The sequence below is a fragment of the Musca domestica genome, unplaced genomic scaffold (genome assembly GCF_030504385.1).
Source record: "Musca domestica strain aabys unplaced genomic scaffold, Musca_domestica.polishedcontigs.V.1.1 37, whole genome shotgun sequence".
Taxonomy (NCBI): domain Eukaryota; kingdom Metazoa; phylum Arthropoda; class Insecta; order Diptera; family Muscidae; genus Musca; species Musca domestica.
The window spans coordinates 1,838,086-1,863,629 of NW_026712321.1; the positions used below are offsets into that span (position 1 = coordinate 1,838,086).

Below are 25,544 nucleotides of genomic sequence, written 5' to 3' on the forward strand. Positions count from 1 at the left end.
GAATAACTCCCGTCCCCGACATGGAAGAATGTGCCAAGTAATTGGCCAGAATTCCAGCAAAGTCATATCTTCCTTATTTTATAATACTTTTTTAATATTTTTCCCGCTATCTCCTTCGTCGTCTCCTCCTCCTAATTCTCTAACACGTTGCTGTGTGTTTTGAATTAGAACACTGGTGTTACCTTTTGTTTTCCTTCCATTGGTTCAATTTCGTTTTGTGGTTAGAACGCGACCAGAACAACATGCTCGTGCAACAACAATTAAAAGCGAATATCATTCCACCGCACATGCCGCCGGAGTGGTAATAGCACAAAACAGAAATACCTGACAAATCTCTTTTTGCCAAAGAGAGAGAGAGAGAGAGAGAGAGTGAGAGAGAGTAGCTAACTTCCAAGTTGATGCGATTTAGACGACAACGTCAACGACGTTACGTTGCGGTTACGTCGTGCACATGAAACCCAAAAGTTGTGTTTTGCTTACCGCAAAACTCTCATATGCAGTTGGGGAGCAGGCATACAGACACAGTGGTTGGAACACAACCGAAGGCTTGAAGTTCGATATTTTTGGAAGGAGATTTTTCAAAATATATAGAAGAGCATTAAAGAGCCTCCAGGAAATGAAATAGTTTAAAAATGTTTTGAAATATGGCTTTCGAAAGCTTTTAATGGATGGTTGAAAAGAGGAAATGTTCAAAAGGGTCTTCAAAAGTCCTCTAATTTTGAAGAAAAAAATTACTATAGAAGTATTAAAGATCTACTCTTAAAGGATACTACAAAAGTTTTTAAATTGTTTGAGCTTTAGACATATTCAATGAAAAATAGGGTTCATAAGACCTCATTTTTATCCTTGGGAAGAGAAAAGCTTTTAAAATCTGTGATTATTCTAGAGCTATAAGCTTTTTAGGGTATCTGAGAGATATAGATATTAACAGCTCTTGTGTGAAAGCTTCACAACAGCTTTACCAACTATTCTATAGAAAGAAGAACTTTAACTGTCCTTCTATAGGAAAAAGAGCTTTAATAGTTCTTCTATTGACAGAAGAGCTTTAACATATCTTCTATTGACCGAAGAGCTTTAACATCTCTTCTATTGACAGAAGAGCTTTAACATCTCTATTGACAGAAAAGCTTCAACAGCTCTTCTATGGAAGGGAGAGCTCTAACAGTTCAACTATAGAAAGGAGAGTTTTAACAGCTCATATATGGACATGAGAGCTTTAAAAGCTCTCCTACAGAAAGACATTCACAGAAGAGTTTCAGCAGCTCTTCTATTGACGAAGAGCTTCAGGGGAAAGAAGGGCTTCCACAGCTCAACTGTGGAAAGAAGTGATTCGGCAGATCTTCTGTGAAAAGAAGAGCAGTTCTTCTATGGAAAAAACAGAGCTTTAACAAGTCTTCTATGGAAAAGCTTTTGGCAGCTCTTCTAGGGAAGGAATAGCATTAACAGCTTTTTTATGGAATCAGGAGCTTTAACATCTCATCTATAGAAAGAAGGGCTTTAATAGTTCTTCTATTGACAGAAAAGCTTCAGCAGCTCTTCTATTAACAGAAGAGTCTCAGCAGCTCTTATACATACAAAGATCCTCAGCAGCTCTTATACGGACAAAAGAGCCTCAGCAGCTCTTATAGAGAAAAAAAGCCTCAGCAGCTCTTATACAAACAGAAGAGCCTCAGGATATCTTCTGCAGAGCCTCAGCAGCTCTTATGCAGAGCCTCAGGAGCTCTCACACAGACAAAAGAACCTCATCAGCTCTTATACGGTTAAAAGGGTCTCACAGCTCTTATACAGACAGAAGATCCTCAACAGCTGTTCTACAAACAGAAGAGCCTCAACATATCTCCCACAGATCCTCAGCAGCTCTTACACAGAGCTTCAGCAACTCTTCAATTGACAGAAGCGTCTCAGCAGCTCTTATGCAGAGCCTCAGCAGTTCTCACACAGCCAAAATAGCCTCAGCAGCTCTTATACAGACAGAATAGCCTCAACAGCTCTTATACAGACAGAAGATCCTCAACAGCTGTTCTACAAACAGAAGAGCCTCAGCATAACTTCTACAAATCCTCAGCAGCTCTTACAGAGCTTCAACAACTCTTCTATTGAGAGAAGCGTCTCAGCAGCTCTTATGCAGAACCTCAGGAGCTCTCACACAGACAAAAGAGCCTCAGCAGCTCTTATACAGACAGAAAAGCCTCAGCAGCTGTTCTACATACAGAAGAGCCTCCGCATATCTTCTACAGGGCCTTAGCAGCTCTTGTACAGACAGAAGAGCCTGAGCAGCACTTCTATTGACAGAAGAGCTTCTGCTGATAGAAAAGCTTCAGCAGGTTTTATATTTATAGAAAAGCTTCAGCAGCAGCTTTTATACAGACAAAGATCCTCAGCAGCTCTTATACGGATAAAAGATCCTCAGCAGCTGTTCTACAAACAGAAGATCCTCAGCAGCTGTTTTACAAACAAAAGAGCTTCAGCATATTTTCTACAGAGCCTCAGCAGCTCTTATACAGAGCTTCAGCAACTCTTCTATTGACAGAAGCGTCTCAGCAGCTCTTATGCAGAGCCTCAGCAGCTCTTATACGGAGTGAAGAGTCTCAGCAGCTCTTATACAGACAAAAGAGCCTCAGCAGCACTTCTACAGGCAGAAGATCTCAGCAGCTGTTCTACAGACAGAAGAGCCTCCGCATATCTTCTACAGAGCCCTAGCAGCTCTTCTACAGACAGAAGAGCCTGAGAAGCACTTCTATTGACAGAAGAGCTTCTGCGGACAGAAAAGCTTCAGCAGCAGCTCTTATACAGACAAAGATCCTCAGCAGTTCTTCTACAAACAGAAGAGCCTCAGCATATCTTATGTAGAGCCTCAGCAGCTCTTACACGGATAAAAGAGCCTCAACAGCTCTTATACATGCAGAAGATCTCAGCAGCTGTGCTACAAACAGAAGAGTCTCAGCATATCTTCTACAGAGCCTCAACATCTCTTATACACAGCTTCAGCAACTCCTCTATTGACAGAAGCGTTTCAGCAGCTCTTATGCAGAGCCTCAGGAACTCTCACACAGACAAAAGAGCCTCAGCAGCTCTTATACAGACGGAAGAGCCTCAACAGCTCTTATACAGACAGGAGAGCCTCAGCAGGTCTTCTACAGGCAGAAGATCTCAGCAGCTGTTCTACAGACAGAAGAGCCTCAGCATATCTTCTACAGGGCCTTAGCAGCTCTTCTACAGACAGAAGAGCCTAAGCAGCACTTCTATTGACAGAAGATCTTCTGCTGACACACAAGCTTCACCAGCTCTTCTTAGTGAGCTTTAACAGCTCTTCTACGGAAAGAAGAGCTGTAACACCCAATTTTCTTCTAGACATCTACATCTGTAGAGAGAGCTTTCTTTTGTGAGAGCTTATCTAGTTTTTTCCTCCCACTGTGCCACAAATGGTTTGCGAACATTTCGCACAAGACAAAGAGTAAAATATCCTTCCACATGGAGTATTTGTGTGTGTGCGTGTGAGTGAGTGAATGTGCCCCATTGCGGTGGCAGCAACAGCAGCGGTTACTGCGAGGTTTTGCGTTTTAACTCTCTTTCTCTCCCCATGACTCTAGCTGGATGTGTGGTGAGAAGAGCAAACCCAGCGAAACGGCTCTCCATCACAAACTGGCAAAAATCGGTTGGTTGGTTGGTTGGCTGGCTGGCTGGTGTTCCACCTATCATGCCAACCATTCAACGCCACAATACTTCACGTTTAGCTTTTTTCCCCCGTTGGCTAGCTGTTGTTGTTGTTGGTGTTGTATTGTGTTTTTGTTTGGTTGTTGCTATTGTTGATTGAATTTCGAATTTCGCTGCACCATGTTGGGCCACACGTTGCCTCAGTGCCTCAGTTACGTATCGCATTTGGTTGGGTTCACAACATCCAACTCAAGCTGAGACTCGCGAATGGGAATTTCGTTTTTAAGTTTTGGTCTGGCTGTCTGTCTGTTTGTCTTCTTTTGAGAATTGTTTCTTTTTTTTTTTTGTTTTGAAAAAAAATTTAGTTTTTCCATTTGGCCACTACTTTGACGAAGAAAAGCCACGCCGTGTGAGTGTTTCGTATCGAGAGTGAGTGAGACTGATTGACGGACTTACTACTACTTTCCGTATGTATGGGACGGATGGGTGATTGATGATTGCCCGTTGGGAGGAGAGTGTGTGTGGCGATGTTTGTATTTTTTCGCTTCCGATAAAAGTGACGGAGGCAAGAAGAAATAATAAAAAAAAAACGTAATCTCAAATAACGTTTTGGTGTAAAACGAAGATTATAAGGCCAACGAAAAAAAAAAAATAGAGCAAAGCAAAGAACAAAAAGCTGTGGAAAATCCGAGAATTTTGAAATAACGAAATTTGAAAATTATAAAAATTCGGATTTGCTTCCACACCGAAAAAAGGGCCAACATTTGTATAATCGTGTGCGTGACAGTTTGTGCTTTAGTTCTTGTTTTACGTTACGTTCTAAGAGTGAAAAAGAAAATAAATCCAACAGCAACAACACCGTTCATCCATTATATAACAATCTCAACACCAGAAAAAAAGTGGGCCTGAAACTCTGTGTTTTTCTTTTTTTTTCCAATTTCCTGCTCGGGGCCTCCATAACACGCTGGCTGATGAAAATTTTACTCGGTAAGGATATGCCAAGGGATTGGTGAAAAAATAAACAAATCGAAATTCTTAAAGTCCTTGTGTGGAAACTTTTATTCCATGTTTTCTTCAAGTTTATTTGCCTAATTTTTTTTTTTTTTTTTTTTTGAAGGAAAATCCTGAACAACTCTTACCCACAGAGTGACAATGACAAAGTGTCAAAGGATGGAATATCCATGACACACGCCATACGTTCGTTTGTTCGCTGGCTTGCTTCGTTCGTTTTTATTTTTTGTTCCCTTTAATACTTTCCTGCCTATGAGCCAGAAATTAGCAACCCCCATTAGTTTGTAGTTGTTACCCCCCTCTGAAAGAAAAACAGGCAACAGCAGAGCTTTGTTGCTCTTTTTTTTTGGTTGGGAAAACTCATCACAACTAGCCGTGAGTGAGTGAGTCATGGTTGGAATCAAAACAAAATCTATGGCTCTCAAAATTGGAGAGCGGCGAGAGAGGGAGAGAGAGAGAGAGTAAGGAAAAGATTACTTGGTTTCTTTCTCTCTCGTCAGTTTTTGATTCACGTGTTTGTTGCTTAACGTAACGGAGAGCAAGAGAGAGAGAGAGTAAGGAAAATATTTCTTGGTTTCTCTCTCTCTCGTCAGTTTGTGATTCACGTGTTTGTTGCTTAACGTAACGGTGATTTTCTCCAACATGTGCTCACCTCCATCTCTTTCGCTCTCTTGATTTCATACTCAATGTATTTTAAGAGAGGAACACACTATAACATGAATCAGAGATGGATAGATGGAATTTATAAGAGCTTTAACAACAATTTATATATTTTTTAAGGAAGATAAGTAGAGATTCGTAAAAAAACACTTTAGACCAGAAACTTTAAATACAACTTCTTTCCTAGGACTATAGATGAGATTGTAAAATAAATAAATCTTTTGAAGGACTTAAGATAAAAATCGATTGTCTCAAAGGAAAATGTTTTTGAAAAAAATTAAAAAGGATATAAAGGCATGACCGCTTATAGACGAATGTTCAAGGACCATAAAATTTTTTTTGAAAGAACTATACACCTGACCAGAATGTGAGATAAAAATTAAATTTTTCAAAAAACGTGGTTTCTTAGAAAAAAATCCAAAAGGATAGCAAGGCATTGACGTTTTTTTAAAGAATTTCCGCAGATGAGGAATTTTATACAAAAATACATATTTTTTTCAAAGGACTTGCACCCTCAGATTCAGATTCAGATTCGTAAAAATATATAGATTTTTTTTTAACAGCAATAGAAATGAATTTTTAATAAAATATATTTTTCTAAGACTCTAGACGAGATTTTAAACATGAACTATTGTTGGAAGGACCGCAAGTGGGGATTTTTACTAAAATGTTTGTATTTAAAGGACTAGAATTCTTAAAAGTATATTTTTTTCCAAGAGGAGAGTGGACATGAATACCGAAAATTTATTTTCTAAAGAAGGATCAAAAACATGTATTTTAAAATCTTAAATCTCAAACTTACACTCTTAAGGACTATAGCTGTGAGTTCTTGAAAAGTAAATACAAAGAACAGGGATTTTTGGTATATCCCCCACAAAAGGTCAAAATTTTCAAGGAAAATATTTTACTGCACAGAAAGAGGAAGGATGATCCGATTTTGCAGCAACTTTGCAAGTCCTAATATTTGCATCAGTGCCAGGTCAGGTGCGAAAATGGACAATACCGGTCCACTACATCAATTACCTCCTCCACAAAGGGTAAAATTTTTGAATAATTATAACGCTTATAAAAGGTCCAAGGTCTGATGTGAAGATGGAAAATATCGGTCAACTTTTTTTGGTACGACCCCCACAACGGGTCAAAATTTTGAATATCCAAACCGCTTATAAAATGTGTAATAAGCGTCCGATTCCATTCAGACTTGGTGCATCTAAATATTTCCATCAAGACAAGATTTGTCATAAAGATCGTAGAGATCGCACAATTCCTTCAGGTACCTCCCCCCACAAAGGGTCAATGTTTTGAATATTCATGGAGCTCATAAAACACAAAATTAACATCTGATACCATTCAACACAAGATCTGTTGTGAAGATGGTATAGATCGGACCATTCATTCTGGTTCCTCCCCCAAAAGGGTCAAAATTTTGAATAAATTTAACTCTTATAAAATATAAAATAAGAGTCTGGTTGACTTTAAATATCACGCATAACAATATTTTTTAAGCTAAGGTCTGGTGTAAATATGGAATACTTCTGGTATATCCCCAACAACGGGTTAAAATTTTTAATATCCAAAACTCTCATAAAATGCCTAAAAAGCATCAGATTCCATCCAGACTTGATACACCTCAATATTTTTCTCATCACAACATCTGTTATAAAGATGGCAGAGATCACATCATTACGTCTGGTATCTCCTCCACAAAGGGTCACAATTTTGAATATTCAAAACGCTTACAAAATGAGAAGTAAGCATCCGATTCTCTTCAAATTTCATAGATCTCAATATTTTTGTTGGCACAAGATCTGGTATGAATAAAGGATATATTGGTCCACTGCTTTTTATACCTCTCAATATATTATAATTTAGAAACCTTTTATATGTGGGCTCTATATACAAATTTTTGTCATCGGCTTTAGTACCCATTACGAACTTAAAATACGAAATTTGAAACAATTCCGTTGAATAATTTCGCTAATAATATCAATATGCCGAAGCTATACGGAGCTATTGGTATATGAGGGCTATACGAAGACGTGGACCTCATAGACAATTTTTCGTCATAGATTCCAGTACCCATTAAGATCTTCAAATACGGAATTTGAAACAATTCCGGTCTATAATGTCGCTAAAATCATCAAAATACCGAGTATTGGGAGGAACGGTTATAAGGGGGCTACACGAATATGTGGACCCTCATAGACAATTTTCCGTCATAGATTATAGTACACATTACGAACATCAAATTCGAAATTTGAAACAATTCTGGTTAATAATGTCGCTAATATCAATAAAATACCGAAAATTGTGAAGAACCGTTATAAGACGGCTATACGGAGACGTTGACCTGCGTACGCAATTTTTTGTTATAGGCTGTAGTATTTATTATTAACTTTATATACGAAATTTGAAACTATTCCAGTGAATAACGTCGGTAATATCATCAAAATGCCCAATATCGGAAGGTACAGTTATATTTGGGGCTATAATAAGACCCCAAATATAAGGTACAGTAGTACCCATTACGAACTTTAAAAACGAAATTTAAAACAATTTTGGTAAAAAATGTCAAAAAAATATCTGGAGGTACGATTATATTTGGCCCACGCAATTTTTTGTTATAGACTGTAGTACCTACTAGGAACTTCAAATACAAAATTTGAAACAATTCCGATAAAAAATTTCGTAAAAATCATCATTATGCTGAACAACATGATGTATCGATATATTGGTTATTATTATTATTATTGAGTTATTTCTACTTCTACAAAGAAGACCTTTAGCAGACCTCTGAAATCTAAGACTCCCATCCCTGACATTGTCTCACAATAAAGGTAAGCACATGGTAAAATAAACTATTTTATTTGCAATGTTATTTGGCATTTCTCTCAACTACTCTCACATGGATAAGAGAGAATATGCCCAAGTTACTCATTCATACTCATCATCGCTCTCCGAGGGAGCTCTCTGAACAAAAGAGTAAATAATTTCTAACTAGAAAAAATCTCCAAGTTTCGAACATGCCTCTCTCTCTATGTTTCTCTTCTCGTATTCGAATTGTCAAATTGTGTGTGTGTGTATGTCTGTGACACTTGTGTGTGACATTCGTGACACACAAATCAATTATTACGTGAATTTTTTCCTTTAGCCGCACAAATAGAGTAGTCGTCGAAACGGCAAATTCAGTCAAGGAAGCCGTGGCAGCAGCACTAGCTCCAGTCACTCCGGCAGTCAGTCAGTAGCCAGGCACAATCGTAACTCGAAGTCCAAGAAAGAAAATTAGAAGAAAAAAATAAATAAACCGAACGAATGCAAATAAAACAAAAAAAAAAAACAACAATCGGTGATACACGCGATAAAGCACGTCTTGCCATCATTAGAACAACGACGACAACAATAACAAAAACAACAAATAATGTAAAATTATGTGGAAAAACACCTAAGAAGACCCACCAGCAGAACTTCCTGGTTCAACGGAAGTTCGGGTAAAAATTCGAAAAAAAAAATAAGAATGCATGAATAAAACAATTCTGGAATGTGATTGCAAAAAAAAACGAAAATGAAAACTTAAAGGGAATTCAGCCAAAATTCGAAAACAACAATAACAAGGTGAAAAAAAATAGTTGTTGTAATGTGAAAAACACCAGCATCAGTTGAGCGAACAAACAAGTGATATAAAAATTGGAACACATTTCGGTGTTTGTCCAGTCCACTGCAGCTGATGAGCCATTCGGGGTTACAAGGTTGGTGTTCGAAGTGTAACAGAAACGGAAATAATGTAAACCGAAAGAAATCCGAAAATCCGGCATATTTTTTTTATTTTTGCACTTGTGCTTTGTGAATTCGAAATTATTGTTGTGTGATGAATGGATGATAGCCTTCAAAAGGGAAATTGTGAAAATGGGCTACTCTACTACAGGCATACATGTGTGTGTGTGGGTGTGTATGAGTGTGTTGGACCTCGTTGTGACATCAAAAAAGTTTATCAGTGTTATATTTTAATCGGAATTGAAATAACTTAAATTCTCAAGATTTTCAAGTGAATTTTCGAGTTATTTGAGAAAGTGGTGTGAGGGAAGATGCTACAGAGAACAGAATTTAAAAACTGTGGCAGAAACATTCAAAAAATACCGAAAATCTGGTAGTACCGTTATATGGAGGCTATACCATTTAGTGGACCTGCAGCGTAAATTTTTTGCAAGGAGAGAACGGACCTACCGTCTTTCCCAATTGTTTCAATGTAGCGAATATTTTTCAAAGAGAAGGAACAGGCCTATCGAGAAACCCAAATGCGAAGTTTCATTTAATTTGATGGGAAATTATTGCAAAAAGCTTCCAAATACCGAAAATCGAGAGGGGCCATACTAATTAGTGTACCTGTATCGAATATCTTTAGCAGAGAAAGAGCACACCTACCGGGATCCCCAATTGTCAAGTTTCAGCTTATTTTGTTGGGAATTGTGGCGGAAACCTTCCAAATAAATAAAATCGGGAGGTAGCGTTATATGGGGGATATACCAATTTGTGGACCTTTAGCGTATATTTTTTGCAGGGAGAGAATAGACCCAGCAAGAGCCTCAAATATGAAGTTTAATTTAATTTGTTTGAAAATTGTGTCAGAACTCTACAAAATACCGAAAATCGGGAGGTAGAGTTATATGGGGGCTATACCAATTAGTGGACAAGTGGAGGGGAGAGAACATACCTTTTAATGACCCTAAATGTCATGTTTCGGATGATTTCGTTGGGAATAGTGGGAAATATCCTGGAAATAGCGAAAATCGGGAGGGTTATGTGTGGGCCATATGAATTAGTGGACCTTAGCGAATATTTTTTGCAGGGACAGAACTGACCTACCGAGAACTCCAAATGCCAAGTTTCAACTAATTTGGTTGGAAATTCTGGCATAAACCTTCCAATTATCAAAAATCGGGAGCTATCGTTATATGGGGCTTAAACCAATTAGTGGGTCTGTAGCCTATATTTTTTGCAGGGAGAGATCATAACATTCAAGAACCCTAAATGCCAAGTTTCTGATGATTTGGTTGGAAATTGTATCAGAAACCCTCCTAACAGCAAAAATCGGGAAGTACCGTCATATGGGATCTATACCAATTAGTGGACCTGTAGCAAATATTTTTTTACAAAGAGAAAACAGACCTTTCGAGAACCCCAAATGTCAAGTTTGTGATGATTTGGTTGGAAATTGTGGCAGAACTCTTCAAAATACCGAAAATTGCGAGGTACCATTATATGGGGGCTATACCAATTAGTGGACCTGTAGCAAATATTTTTTGCAAGGAGAAAACAGACCTTTCGAGAACCCCAAATCCCAAGTAGCGAAAATCGGAGGGTTATATGGGGGCTATATGAATTAGTGAACATGTAGCGTATATTTTTGCATCATTTCAACTGTCCTGGATTTTAGATTTTTTTTTAATAATTTCATTAGACCTGGATTTTTAAAATTTTTTTTTTCATAATTTCAATAGACGTTGATTTTTTGGAAATATTTTTTAATGATTTTATTGACGTGGACTTAAAAAAAATATTTTTTTTATGATTTTATTGACGTGGACTTAAAAAAATATTTTTAACTATAAATATCAATAGACGCGGATTTAAAAAAATTATTTTTTATTATATCAATAGACGTGGATTTTTTTTAAAAATACTTTTTCATGATTTTATAGATGTGGATTTTTTTAAAAATATTTTTTTCACTATTTGATTAGACGTGAGTTTTTTAAAAATATTTTTTCATCATTTCAAAAGACTTGGATTTTTTAGAAATATTTTTTCATGATTTTATAGATGGGTATTTTTTAAAAAATATTTTTCATCATTTCAATATTCCTGGATTTTTTAAAAAAATATAGCATAATTTCAATGTTCGTGGAGTTTTTAGAAAATATTTTTTCATCACATCAATTGTCATTGATTTTTTTATAAAATAAATTTACATAATTTCAATGTTTGTGGAATTTTTAACAAATATTTTTTCATCATTTCAATAGACGTGGATTTTTTAAAAAATATTTTTCATCATTTCAATTGACGTGGATTTTTCTAAAAATTATTTTTCATCATTTCAATAGACGTGGATTTTTCTAAAAATTATTTTTCATCATTTCAATAGACGTGGATTTTTCTAAAAATTATTTTTCATCATTTCAATAGACGTGGATTATTCTAAAAATTATTTTTCATCATTTCAATAGACGTGGATTTTTCTAAAAAATTATTTTTCATTATTTCAATAGACCTCGATTATTCTAAAAATTATTTTTCATCATTTCAATAGACGTGGATTTTTTTTACAAATATTTTTTTCACGATTTTAATAGACTAGATTTTTTTACAAATATTTTTCACGATTTCAATAGACGTGGATTTAAAAAAAAATATATGATTTTCACGATTTCAATAGACGAGGATTAAAAAAATATATATTTTTTTTCACCATTTCACAAAGGGAACGTTCCGAAATTGTTTACTTCTTTTCACTTTTTCTCTCAGAATTATATTTAGTTGGAATACCGAATCAAGGGACATTTACAATATTTCCAAAGGCTTGCTTTGTTAAGTAGCACCAGGCATTAAAATGGCCCAGTGTAAACGCAAACCCCCTTAAAGAAATTTCCAACTGGCGTATTTTCCTATTTCTCCAGCTGAAAAAAACAAATTCAATATTTCTTTTTTAAATTATTGATTATTCTATTAATAATTAAATTTCAATTTCCCTTACCCTCTCCCCCTACCTGGATCCAAAAGCTTACTTTTAAATATCAAATAAGGGCCATATGTGAGAGTGTATGAGTGTGTGTGTGAGTGTGTCTGGTTGTTTTAAAGAAGAACGAAAAATTAGTTTTCTTTTTGTTATAAATTTGCTTGTCTTCTTTGGAAAATTTAATGCATGTTAGCCAGATATGCTGACACGCAATTCGGTTGATAGGTCAAAGTGTCAACAGCACACACATACACACACTCACAAAGTAGAAAGCAAATGCAGGAGAAACGGAACGAAACGTGAAGGCTTTAAAAGCCCAAATTAATTAAATGGTAGACACCCCCCATAATACCAAACACCTTCCCCTTATTGTAAGGTAGACGAGTGTCTACCTCTATGAGTGGCTGAAAGGCTGGTTGGTTGTACTGTCTACAAATGCCTCCCTCACACCATACGTAGCCAGACACTTAGGCAACAACAAATAACCTGACTAAATAGTCAGGTTATTTCATCCATTACCTTCATTCATTCGTCCAACCATCCATTGCCTCATTTCTTTTTTTCTCTTCTCCTGCACTTTGTGGCCAAACATTTAATCAATGAAATCAGCCATGGTTCTGCCATTAGTTTTGGAAATCAGGCCTAAGCTTTTAAGAGGTTTTTTTGTTGTTGATAGCTTCTTTTTTATGGCCCAAAGATGGCTATTCGTTGGAAAATGGGAAAACAATTTAATGGAGTAGATTATCAAAAAGGATTTCATTTCAATCAACCCCAAACCATTCATGCACTTTAAGTGGAGATGAAACACCTTTTAAATACCGGAAATAAAAATCGATTGTCAATGTGGTGGAAAGCCAAAAAACACCCAAACCACTACAAGTACCCACACTCGTAGTGGGTGGGTTGGGTGTTTAATGGGAGCTCTCTCTCTCTCTCTCTCTGTCTCTCCATCGTGTGGTTTCTCTATAAAATATTGTGGTCTGTTATACGGTGGTCAGTCGTCATTCTACCAAACCAACAACAACACTTTTTTTTTTATCGAAGGGTGACTGACTGCCTGCCCAACTTCCGAGATTATATGGCCTGTTTTTTCGAGGTTTGCCTATTTTTAAAGACAGCTGGTCACCAGCCAGCCAGCCAGTCAGTCACCCGAAAATGCGGTCAAATTGCAATGTAGAATATTCTCTTTCATGGAAAGTGGATTTTTGTTTTTGCTCTTCCTCAATGGTTTTCCATTACCTCTCGTTCTCGTAATGGATATGCATTGATGGGATTCAGCTCAGCTGGCATGGCATTATCTTAAGCGTTTTGGGCATTTACAATTGATTTTCCAAAGATAGAGGAGATCCATTAAGAAAAGGAAAAGGGTCATTTGAAGTGGTGCAAATTTTTGCCGAAAGATTCGTGAAAAACATGCTATTTTAAATAGAAAATTTGGTGAAATCTTTATGGGTTCTTAAAGGTCATTGAAAGGTTAGGACATGGAATGCAACCGGAAATTTGAATAACAAAAATGAAATTAAAAAAATTTAATGAAAAGAGACCCCGGAAAAATTATTGCAAAAATTGGAAATATTACAATTATATACCCAAATTGCTACTGAGATTTAAGGATTATATAATATACATGCAGATTTCTTATGTTCAGAAACCCATAGTGAAATCTGATGGAGAACATTTTTTACTTTATGACCTTTCTTCTAAAACGTCATCTAGAGGGCGATATTGGCGTAATTTGCAAGCAATACGAAATCTACCATAAAAAATATACTTTTTCACATATATCATTATTACATCCGATATATCTCCAGAATATAAACTATATACAGATTCCCATTGTTTGAGAACCCCTAGTGAAAATTGATAAAGAACATATTTTCCTTTAGGATCAGGTTTCTAGAATGACTACTTCAGGGAGATTTTGGAACGAAGTAGAAAATATATCACAAAAATGTACTTTTTCAAATATATCATTATTACATCCGATATATCTCCAGAATATAAACTATATACAGATTTTCATTGTTCGAGAACCCCTAATGAAAATTGATAAAGAACATATTTTCCTTTAGGATCAGGTTTCTAAAGTGACTACTTCAGGGAGATTTTGGAACGAAGTAGAAAAAAGGACAAAGTAGATTGAGAAAAATAGTTTCTACTTTACCAATATTTGAACTGATGTTTTTATGATACATGTTATAGCTATAGATGTGTTTCGTTCTGAGACCTCCACTAAAATTAAGTAAGGAACATTTCTTTACTTGAGACCTTGCTTCTAAAATGTGAATTTGAGGGAGTTATGGGCGAAATTTTAAAAGCAGTACAAAATAAGCCATACAAATATATATTTTTCCAATATATCTATATTGCTAGCTATATATTTTATTTATATATAACTTCTACAGATCTCTTTTGGTTGAGAACTCATAGTGAAATTTAATAATGAAAATATTTTTCTTTGGAATCAACCTCCTAAAATGTCAAATTTTGGGAGATTTTGTCCGATTTTGAAAAATGGAAAAAATTAATTTATCAAAAATATTTGGAATTTCATCTTTTGTTCTCAGGCCTATACCAAAATTTAGTATAGAACTTTTTTCCCTTAAGACCTTGCTTCCAAAATGTAGACTAAGGGGAGTTTTGGGCGACATTTGAAAGTAGTAAAATGTCAAGTTCTATTTTATTTCGGCACGATTTGAAATAATATACAAAATTAATAGCCCAGAACCACTTTAGATAAATAACCGATTTGGAATGGATATTTTCGTAATATGCGCTGTAGCTGCATATTTCTTTTGTTCTGATACATCTACTTACATTTAGAAGAGAACATTTCGTTCCGTAAGACGTTCTTTCTAAAATGTAAATTAGTAGGAGTTATAGGCAAAATTTGAAAGCTGTGCGATATAGGCTACAAAAATTAAATGTGTGTGCTAAATACGTCTATATTTCAGTCGATATTTTTAAAGATATGTAATATCTATAAATCTCTTTTGGTTTGGAACCTATATTGAAATTTGATAAGGAAAATATTTTTCCTTAAGACCAACTTCCTAAAATGTCAACTTCTGGGAGATTTTGCCACAATATGAAAAGACGTCCAAAATTAATAGCCTAGGACCACTTTAGATAAATACCCGCTTTTGGAATAGCTCTTTTCGTAATATGTGCTATAGCTACAGACTTTTTTTGTTCTGAGGCCCATATTGAAATTCGGTTTAGAATATATTTCTCCTCAAGACCCTCCTCCTAAAATGTTGACTAGAGGGTGATTTGGACCCAATCTTTATACCATTTTGAAAAAGGTAGATAAGTGTTTATAAATTATTCTCTTTTCAACTATGTCTATATCGGTAGCGTTATTTTGATGATATATGTTCTATGTAAGAAGATCTTATGTTTGGAAACCCACAGTAAAATTTAATGTAGAATATTTCTTCCTTTGGAACTATATCTCTAAAATGGAAACGGGTGGGTGATTTTGTTGATTTTTGAAATGCATAAAGTCATAAAAATTAAAAGATTAAATTTGAAAGATATAATAGAGGCACTATAGAAAGCCCTTTATTTTGATGATATTTATTGCATATAGAGGTTCCTTCTTGTCGGGGACCCATTGTAAAATTCTATATTGAATACTTTTTCCATTTAGACTTTCCATCCAAAATGGAAATTAATGGGTGATTTTAATGAAATCTAAAATACATAAAAATGCAAAAATAATTAAAGATTTTTTTAAAGCAACAGTGATTCACTTATTTTTATGATATACATAGAATATGCAGATATCTTCTAGTTGGAGACCCATTGTAAAATACTGTGTTGAATATTTTTTCTTTTAAGATTTTCCCTCTAAAATGGAGATTGATGGGTGATTTGGACGAAATCTGAAATACATAAAAATTACAAGGATAGTCATAGAAAATTATTTTTGAAATCAGAGCAGGATAGATACCCCTATTTGGATGGTATATATAGATTATACAGATTTCTTCTGGTCGGGGACCCATTGCAAAATTCTCTGATGATTATTTTTTCCTTTAAGATTTACCCTCTAAAATGGGAATTTATGGGTTATTTTGACGAAATTTGAAATACATAACAAATTGCAAGAATAATTATAGATATTTTTTTGAAATCGGAACAACATATATACCCCTATTTTGATAATATATATACTATTTACAGATTTATCCTGGTCGGAGACCTATTGTAAAATTCCCTGCTAAATATTTTTTCCTTTAAGATTTATAATCTAAAATGGAAATTAATGTGTTATTTTGAGGAAATCTGATATACATAAAAAATTCCAGGAACAATTAAATACTTTTTTTAAATAATCAGAGTAATAATGGTACCCTTATTTGGATGTTGTATTTACCATTTACATATTTCTTGTAGCCGAAGACCCATAGTGAAATTCTGTACGGAATATTGTTTCCTTTGAGACTTTTCCTCAAAAATGGAGATTGATGGGTGAGTTGGACGAAATCTGAAATACATAAAAATTACAAGGATAGTTATAGAAAATTACTTTTGAAATCAGAGCAACATAGATACCCCTATTTGGGAGGTATATATAGATTATACAGATTTCTTCTGGTCGGGGACCCATTGCAAAATTCTATGTTGAATACTTTCTCCCTTGAGACTTTCCCTCTAAAATGGAAATTGATGGGTGATTTGGACGAAACCTGAAATACATAAAAATTGCAAGAATAATTAAAGACTTTTTTTTTAAATAATCGGAGTAATAATTTTACCCTTATTTGAATGTAATATGTAGCATTTACAGATTTCTTGTAGCCGAAGACCCATAGTGAAATTCTATATTGAATATAATTTCCTTTGAGACTTTTCCTTTATAATGGAAATTAATGGGTTATTTTGAGGAAATCTGGAATACATAAAAATTGCAAGAATAATTAAAGATTTGTTTTTTTAAATAATCGGAGTAATAATTGTACCCTTATTTGAATGTAATATGTAGCATTTACAGATTTCTTGTAGCCGAAGTCCCATATTGAAATTCTGTATTGAATATTGTTTCCCTTGAGACTTTCCCGCTAAAATGGAGATTGATGGTGATTTGGGCGAAATCTGAAATACATAAAAATTACAAGGATAGTTATAGAAAATTATTTTTGAAATCAGAGCAACATAGATACCCCTTTTTGGGAGGTATATATAGATTACACAGATTTCTTCTGGTCGGGGACCCATTGCAAAATTCTATGTTGAATACTTTCTCCCTTGAGACTTTCCCTCTAAAATGGAAATTGATGGGTGATTTGGACGAAACCTGAAATACATAAAAATTGCAAGAATAATTAAAGACTTTTTTTAAATAATCGGAGTTATAATTGTACCCTTATTTGAATGTAATATGTGGCATTTACAGATTTCTTGTAGCTGAAGACCCATAGTGAAATTCTATATTGAATATTATTTCCTTTGAGACTTTTCCTTTATAATGGAAATTAATGGGTTATTTTGAGGAAATCTGGAATATATAAAAAATTGCAAGAATAATTAAAGACTTTTTTTTAAATCTGAGTAATAATGGTACCCTTATTTGGATGTAATATGTACCATTTAGAGATTTCTTGTAGCCGAAGACCCATAGTGGAATTCTGTATTGAATATTGTTTCCCTTGGGACTTTCCCGCTAAAATGGAGATTGATGGGTGATTTGGACGAAATCTGAAATACATAAAAATTACAAAAATAATCATAGAAAATTAATTTTGAAATCGGAGCAACATAGATACCCCTGTTTGGATGGTATATATACCTTTTACAGATTTCTTGTGGTCGAGGACCCTCGATAGAATTTAATAAGTAATTTTTCTTCCTTTATGACTATTTCTCTAAAATAAAAATTTGCGGGTGATTTTGACCAAAGCTTAAATACATAAAAGTTACAAAAGTAATTCAAGAAAATTATTTTAAAAATCGGTGTTATACAGATACCCTTATTTGTATGGTATTTATACCATTTACTGATTTCTTGTGGTCTAGGACCCATGATGGAATTTAATGAGTAGAATTTTTTCTTTTGGAACTAACCCTCCGAAATGAACGCTTGTGGGAAATTTTGACCAAATCTGAAATACATAAAAAATAATCAATAGAAAGAATTATTTTGGATACATATAAAATAGAAGCCACATTGGTTCGCTTATTATTATGCTATATGTTTTTATAAAAATTTCTTGTGGTCCAAGACCCATAATAAAATTCAATGCAGAATATTTTTTCCTTTAGAAACATCCTTCTAAAATGAAATCTGATGGGTGATTTCGACCAAATCTGAAAGAGAAAAATTAAAACAAATTAATTATAAAAAATATTTTTAATGTATATATAAATCGGAGACGATTTTGGAGGCTATATAGTAAATTTAGGGACTTTATTTGTTCGTAGACCTTTATTGAAATTTAGTGAGGAAAAATTTTTCCCTTGGGACCCTCACCCTAAAACAGTATCTTTATATAGATTTTGCCCCAATGCGGAAGGCCTTTAAATTTTTGGAAAATCAAATTGTATATATAAATTGAAGCGACATTTGGACCACTCTATCACCAATTTTGTTACTGATGAGTAACATATTGCCGTATATTAAGGTTTTGGGCAAGCAAGGGCTCTCTCATCAATTAAAACGCCGCGGGTTACCCAATAAAGGCCTGTAATCGTATTTTACTTCCCTTGGTTTTATTCATCTATTTTTCTTTAATTTGGTCATAAGTCAATCAAAATAGTTCCGCAATGACTTGGGGTTTTTGTCTGTATTTCCCTTACCCCACTCCCTTCTACACCCTCTCTAATTCCCATCTTTACCTTCCTTCTTTCTTCGAAAAAAGGCAAAGTTCGTCAGCTATTTCTATCCCAACCAAACAATATTTTAATGTTTCAATTTTTTATGTCTCCTAACTATTTGTTATTGTCATGTTTGGAAGTTCTCCTCCTTTTCTTTTCTTTCTCGTCATTCATTCATTTATTCATTACGTTTATGTCGCACCATAAAAAAACGACACAAAACAATTTAATGGTCTTATTACGGGACAATTAAATTTCTTACCAATTTTTCGTTTTTTTTTTTTTTATTTCAAGTCATGAACATGCAATGAGAGTAGTTGCGTTTATGTATAGGAGTGTTTGTGTGTATGGGTGCACTTGCGAGTATTTGTTTAGGGGTGTAGTAGGTGTGACACAGGTGCCGTTGCCATAAAAGTAGTCTTCAAATATGGGTCAGCACCGTTTATTTGTTTATCTTTTTTTTTGTTTGGTTTTCGGACATTCGGCCAAGGCAGACGGACGCGGAGGTTGAATATTAATTTGAAAAGAAAAACCAAGCGAGAGAGAGCAGTGACTGGTGTAGAGGTGAACCTGTGGGACGGGACGTAATTGCATACCATTCTTAAGGCTATTTTTGGAAAAAGAACCACATTTTTCAAGGACTCCAGTTATTTAGAAGTTTTTTTTTTGAAACATCCACAAGGTTTATAGGTTTGGGGAATTTCGCCCGTAGATTTATAAGGAATATTTTTTGAAGGATCTCCTGGGCTATTATCGTGAATTTTTAAAGAGTACTTAAAATAGAGTACTTGATATGAAAAAATTTTGAGACTTTTTAGACTAGTATAAAGCCAAACCTGTGGGACGGGACATAATTGCATATCATTCTTAAGGCTATATTTGAAAAAAGATACAACCTTTTTCTGGGTCTTTTAAAGATTAAATTTTCAAGGACTCGAGTTTTTTAAGAAGGTTTTTTTGAAACATCCACAGTGATTATGGGTTTGGGGATCTTCGCCCGTAGATTTATAAGGAATATCTTTTGAAGGACATACATGGTCATAGCCTTGGATTCTGAATACATTTTCAAGGACCTCTAAGGGCGTTATTGGAAATATTTATATATATTTTAATTAAAAAAGGTTGTGAATTTTTAAGGACCAAAAGGACATTCCGGGCTATATTCTGGGTTCATAATCGTTGATTTTTAAGCTAATTTTTGTTAAGAACCTGCCGAGCAACAATGACGAATTTTTAGGAATATTTTTAAGGACCTTGTGGACAACAGTTGTGAATTTTTCCTGAATGATATGTTAGCTCGTAATCTTTATGGAATTATTTTTCAAAGGATCTCCAGGGCTATCCTGAATTTTAAAGAACGTTTTTGGAACGGCCTAGAGTACTTGAAATAAGAAGTTTCTGAGACCTTTTTTCAGTACCATTAAGGCTTATTCTAGTGTATTTTTAAGTCATTAGAAAAATTCAGGGCCATAATCGAGAAATTTTGAAGAATGATCTTGAAGAGCTAATCGGAACATAATCTTCATTCTTTTAAGAATACTTTTGGAAGGACCTGGATATATTCAATTGTCATTTTTTATACCCTCCATCGTACATAATATGGGGGAATATTAAGTTCCGTTTGTAACTTATCGAAATAATAATTTTAGACCTATCAAAATATAAATATTCTTGATCAGCGAAAAATTCTAAGACAGTTCAGCCCTGTCCGCCCATCTGTTGTAATCACACTACAGTCAAAACGAACTAAGATAGGAAGCTAAATTTTTGCAGAGATCAGTCTTTTGTCTGCAGGCAGGTCAAGTTCGAAGATGGGCTACATCGGGCCACGTTATCGTGTAGCCATATGGCGGTACCCGCCGATTTTCCGTATTTTGATGATTTTAGCCACATTTTGTAATGGAATTGTCTGAAATTCTACACATATAAATATAATATTGTAAGTGCGAGAGAGCTGTTATTAGGCATGTTTTTGAAGGAGCTAAAGGGTCAACATTTTGGATATTGGGAAATGCAAATGTGTTATCCTGAAAATTTTCTGAAAATTTAAGGTAAACTTCTATTGATCGGCCAACTACAATGGATGTGTTCGAAATCTCCTAATGAGGCCAATGGTCCTTCTAAAATGGGTTTAATGACTTATGGCCCGTACAAAGCCATGTTCAAGGGACAAGCATTTTTTTTTTTTTGTTTTTTTGAAAAGACCTCTAGAGTTTACGTTTAAGGTGCCCTGAAAGTCCTTCAAAATTACTTTCGAATGTCACATCGAAGGAACTATGGAAGTGATTCAAAATACTCCATAGAAATCTACCAGAATCTAAGGATAAGATCTTTAAAATAGGTAATATAAGTCCATCCCATGACCGAAAATATAAGTCCTTTACAATTACCTACAGAGTTCATGTCATAAATGACTTGGAAAAATGGATTTCTAAAGACATCCTTAAAGGTTCATCTTAGAGTAGAAGTTAGGAGAGCCATCAAAGTCCTTTTAAATAGCCAAAAATTTACGTTTGTGATCTAACTAAGCCCTAAAGGGCTTAAAGGGCTCTCTAAAAATTCACTCTAAAATCTATCGGTCCTTAAAAATCGGTCCATTTCAAAATCTATAATGGGACCCCTTGGTCCTTGAAAATATTATGTAAAAATGTACTTATTTCTTATTCTAGGACCTCATACATCCTTCGTTTTAAAAATGATCTAAGTCCTTGAGAAATTAATGTTAGAATCTACTCTTAAAAGGCCTCCACACTCTTCATGTGTTGTTCGAATGTCCTTAATCGTCGAATGTCCTTCCAAAATATTTTTACAAAATTTTACTCCAAGAGAATCATTTTTTTTTTTTTTTGAATAATTTAGGGATTATTTATATGAAAGTCTACATTTATAAGTCCTTGAAAATGTATGCAAAAATTCTGGATAAAAAGAATATTTAGGTTATTCAAAAATTAGGATTTTCTAATCTCATATTTAGGGGCTTATCCAGGACCTTGAAAATTTCATTTAGAAATTCTTGTTCAAAGGTCGTCTAGAACCTTCAAAAGTAATTTTGAAATATAAATTTAGAGTTCCATATAAGTCCTCCGAGTATCATTAAAAAATCGTCACTTAGAAAGCCATCTTGGTCCTGCAACATTTATTAACAAGGACCTCTTTGATCCTTGAAAATTTTAAATTTAAAATCCAAGATTAAGGATCACCTATGTCCTTGAGAAATAAATCTTAAAAATACTCTTAAAAGGCCTCCATACCCTTCATGTGGAGTTCTGGTTCTCTATATAACCATCGAGAGTCATTCGAAAATTTTTAAAAATTTCTACTTGTTTATTTCGATTTTTTTTTTTTTTTGAAAAATTTCAAACAAGAATTGTTTTTTATACCCTCCACCACATGGAGGGTATATTAAGCTTGTTTGTTTAACGTTTCTAACACCTCGAAATATACATTTTAGACCCCACAAAGTATATATATTCTTTATCAGCATAAAATTCTATGTCGATTTAGCGATGTCCTTCCGTCTGTCCCTCTATCCGCCTGTCCGTCAGTGGAAATCACTATAGCTTCCGAACGAATTGAAGTAGATTGATAAAATTTTACCCAAATATATGCTATGTCTGCAGAACTTTTGGTATTGAAAATGGGCCATGTAGGCTCACGTTTTGGTATAGCCCCCATATAAGTGTTCCTCCCGATATTCGGTATTTTGTTGATTTTAGCGACATTAATAACCAGAATTCTTTCAAATTTGGTATTTGAAGTTCGTAATTGATACTACAGCCTAACACAGAAAATTGTCTGTGCAGATCCTCATCTTCGTATAGCCCCCATATAAGTGTACCTCCCGATATTCGGTACTTTGTTGATTTTAGCGACATTATTCACCGGAATTGTTTCAAATTTGGTATTTTATGTTCGAAGTGGATACTAAAGCCTATGACGGGAAATTGTCTGCGCAGGTCCACGTCTTCGTAAAGCTCCCATATAACGGTACCCCCGGATATTCGGTTCTTTGTTGATTGTAGCGACATTATTAACCGGAATTCTTTCAAATTTGGTATTGATGTTCATAGTGGATACTAAAGCCTATGACGGAAAATTGTCTGCGCAGGTCCACGTCTTCGTATAGCCCCCATATAAGTGTATCTCGGGATATTCGGTTCTTTGTTGATTTTAGCGACACTATTCACCGGAAGTGTTTTAAATTTGGTATTTGATGTTCGTAGTGGATACTAAAGCCTATGACGGAAAATTGTCTGCGCAGGTCCACGTCTTCGTATAGCCTCCATATAAGTGTTCCTCCCGATATTCGGTATTTTGTTGAGTTTAGCCACATTATTCACCGGAATTGTTTCAAATTTGGTATTTGATATTCGTAGTGGATACTTAAGCCTATAACAGAAAATTGTCTGTGCAGATCTACTTCTTTGTATAGCCCCCATATAAGTGTTCCTACCGATATTCGGTATTTGTTGAGTTTACCCACATTATTCACCGGAATTGTTTCAAATTTGGTATTTGAAGTTCGTAATGGATACGACAGCCTAACACAGAAAATTGTCTGTGCAGATCCTCATCTTCGTATAGCCCCCATATAACGGTATCTCCCGATATTCGGAATTTTGATGATTTGAGCTACATTATTCATCGGAATTGTTTCAAATTTGGTATTTGAAGTTCGAAATGGATACCAGAGCCTACGACAGAAGATTGTCTGTGCAGGTCCACGTCTTCGTATAGCTCCCATATAAGGGTACCTCCCGATATTAGGTATTTTGATACATTATTCACCGATTTTTTGTTTTTAAGTTTCGCATTTGAATATTGTAATGGCTTATGACAAAAGTTACCTATGCAGGTCCATGTCGTCGTATAGACCCTAATATACAGCTATATTCGATATTGTAAGATTTTAACAGAATTTTTAATGGATTTTATTGTTTTTTGAGAATTACCGAATTCGTTCCAAATGTCCACAATTCAAATTTCGGCCCGGCCGAACCAACAGCTTTTTTACTTGTTTTTTTTTTTTTTTTGTTTTTGAAAATTCCATTTTGACATTTAAAATTTAATTCAATCTTTTTTTCATTCATTTGTGTTTGCAGATATTCGGCATTGAAGGGCCTTAAAAAGGATTCGCTTGCACAAAAACAACAATAAATAAGACGAGAAAGGAAGAGAAAGAGTTGGTAGTGAAAAAATCTAAAAAAAATAATCTGATAGCAGTTCCAAGCATCTGAAGCAGCAGGCGGCCAGCAACAACACTGACCACAAAAAAAAACCAAACCGCATTGGTCCTGCCAAAGGAGGCCTTAGAAAAATTACAATTTTCGCAATAATTCGGAGTGTTAAACACGTCGTGGTTGTCGTCGGTTACGCTCGATCTAGTCCTTGGTCGCCAGCCTAGTCCAAGTAGCGGTCGCTCGAAACCGTCATCGATATTACTCATTGCGGTCGTGTTCGTGGTCGTCGTCTTTATCGGATATTGGATATCGGAAATTGGAACGCCAAATCGTATCGAATTTGATTGTCTAAGTGTGAGTGTGTGTGTACGGGTGCGCGTGTGTCTGTGTGTCTCTCTTTCATTTCAAATGTTGTTGTCTGCTGGTAGCCACTGCAAACCGTAGCCGAATGCGAATCCAAATTACATGCAAAATAAATGGGTACAATGAGGCCAAATAAATACGATGTAAGTACGAAATAGATTTCAATTTTTTTTTTATTCATTCTTTTAAATTTTAAGTTCAACAACAACAACAACAACAAAAACTGAAAAAGAAAAAAAAAAAATGTTTCGAAATACACACCCACCTATGTATGTGTGTGTGTGTTTCCATGTATGTATGTGAGAGTGTAGTTTTGTAGGTCGACCCCACAAAGTCTATGGGTTTTGGGGTATTACATTTTGTGTGTGTGTGTGCTTTTCTGTGCTTCTTCTTCTATCTCTTATTGTCCTGTCTGTTATACCCATAAACCACATGAGGTATTCGTAACATGGCGGGGGCTCAGAGGCGTAAAACGGAAACAGCTAAGCCACAACAACGCGACAGAAAGCCCTTCCAAAGGAAAAGAAGAAAAAACAACAACCAAAAAATGACAAAAAAAAAAAACCAAAGAAAACCAACATCTGTGTTTGGCGAAAAAACACAGCACTAAAACGGATATGAAATGTTTCCTTTTTTGCCAAATGCACACTCACACCCATACTCACACCCCTTGAGAGCTCTACTCGAATCAGTGCCTTCGAATAACAACTGAACAACTCAATCATCATTCCAATGTGTCCTAAATGCCGTAATCGTCTTTTTGTCATTTTTCTCTCGTTTTTAGTTTCTTTTATTTCTTTTTTCTTGGTTGTTGTTATTATTTGTGTGGCAGTTTTCTTTTTATTCCGGAAAAAAAGTGGATTTTCTCGCCTCAGTGTTTCCAGACTGTCTGTCTACAAGAATTCTTTTTAGCAGCTATGCCTTCTCCCCTTTCTTTGGTCGCCTTGTCTTGAGACGGATTTTTGTCGCAGATGATGATGATGATGATGAAGACGATAAAAATAGCTAATGGCTGTATTAAAAAAGCATTTTGTATTCAATTTAGTGAACTGAATTGAAATGAATATTTGGAAATAAACAGGAAAGCAGGAATTCACATGACATATCCTGCCAAGATGTCCTGA

At 34.9% G+C, this 25,544-nt stretch overlaps 1 long non-coding RNA gene across 2 annotated transcripts; it reads left to right on the forward strand.

The window, feature by feature from the left end:
• Positions 1–3,887: 3,887 nt before the first annotated feature.
• Positions 3,888–24,560, forward strand: LOC131804025 (uncharacterized). Of its 2 annotated transcripts, none has more exons than XR_009342869.1 (3): positions 3,888–3,946; positions 8,477–9,071; positions 23,980–24,560. It is a non-coding gene; the product is annotated as an uncharacterized LOC131804025 (long non-coding RNA). The 2 variants fall into 2 exon arrangements; XR_009342868.1 differs by having other exon boundaries at positions 3,899–4,083.
• Positions 24,561–25,544: the final 984 nt, after the last annotated feature.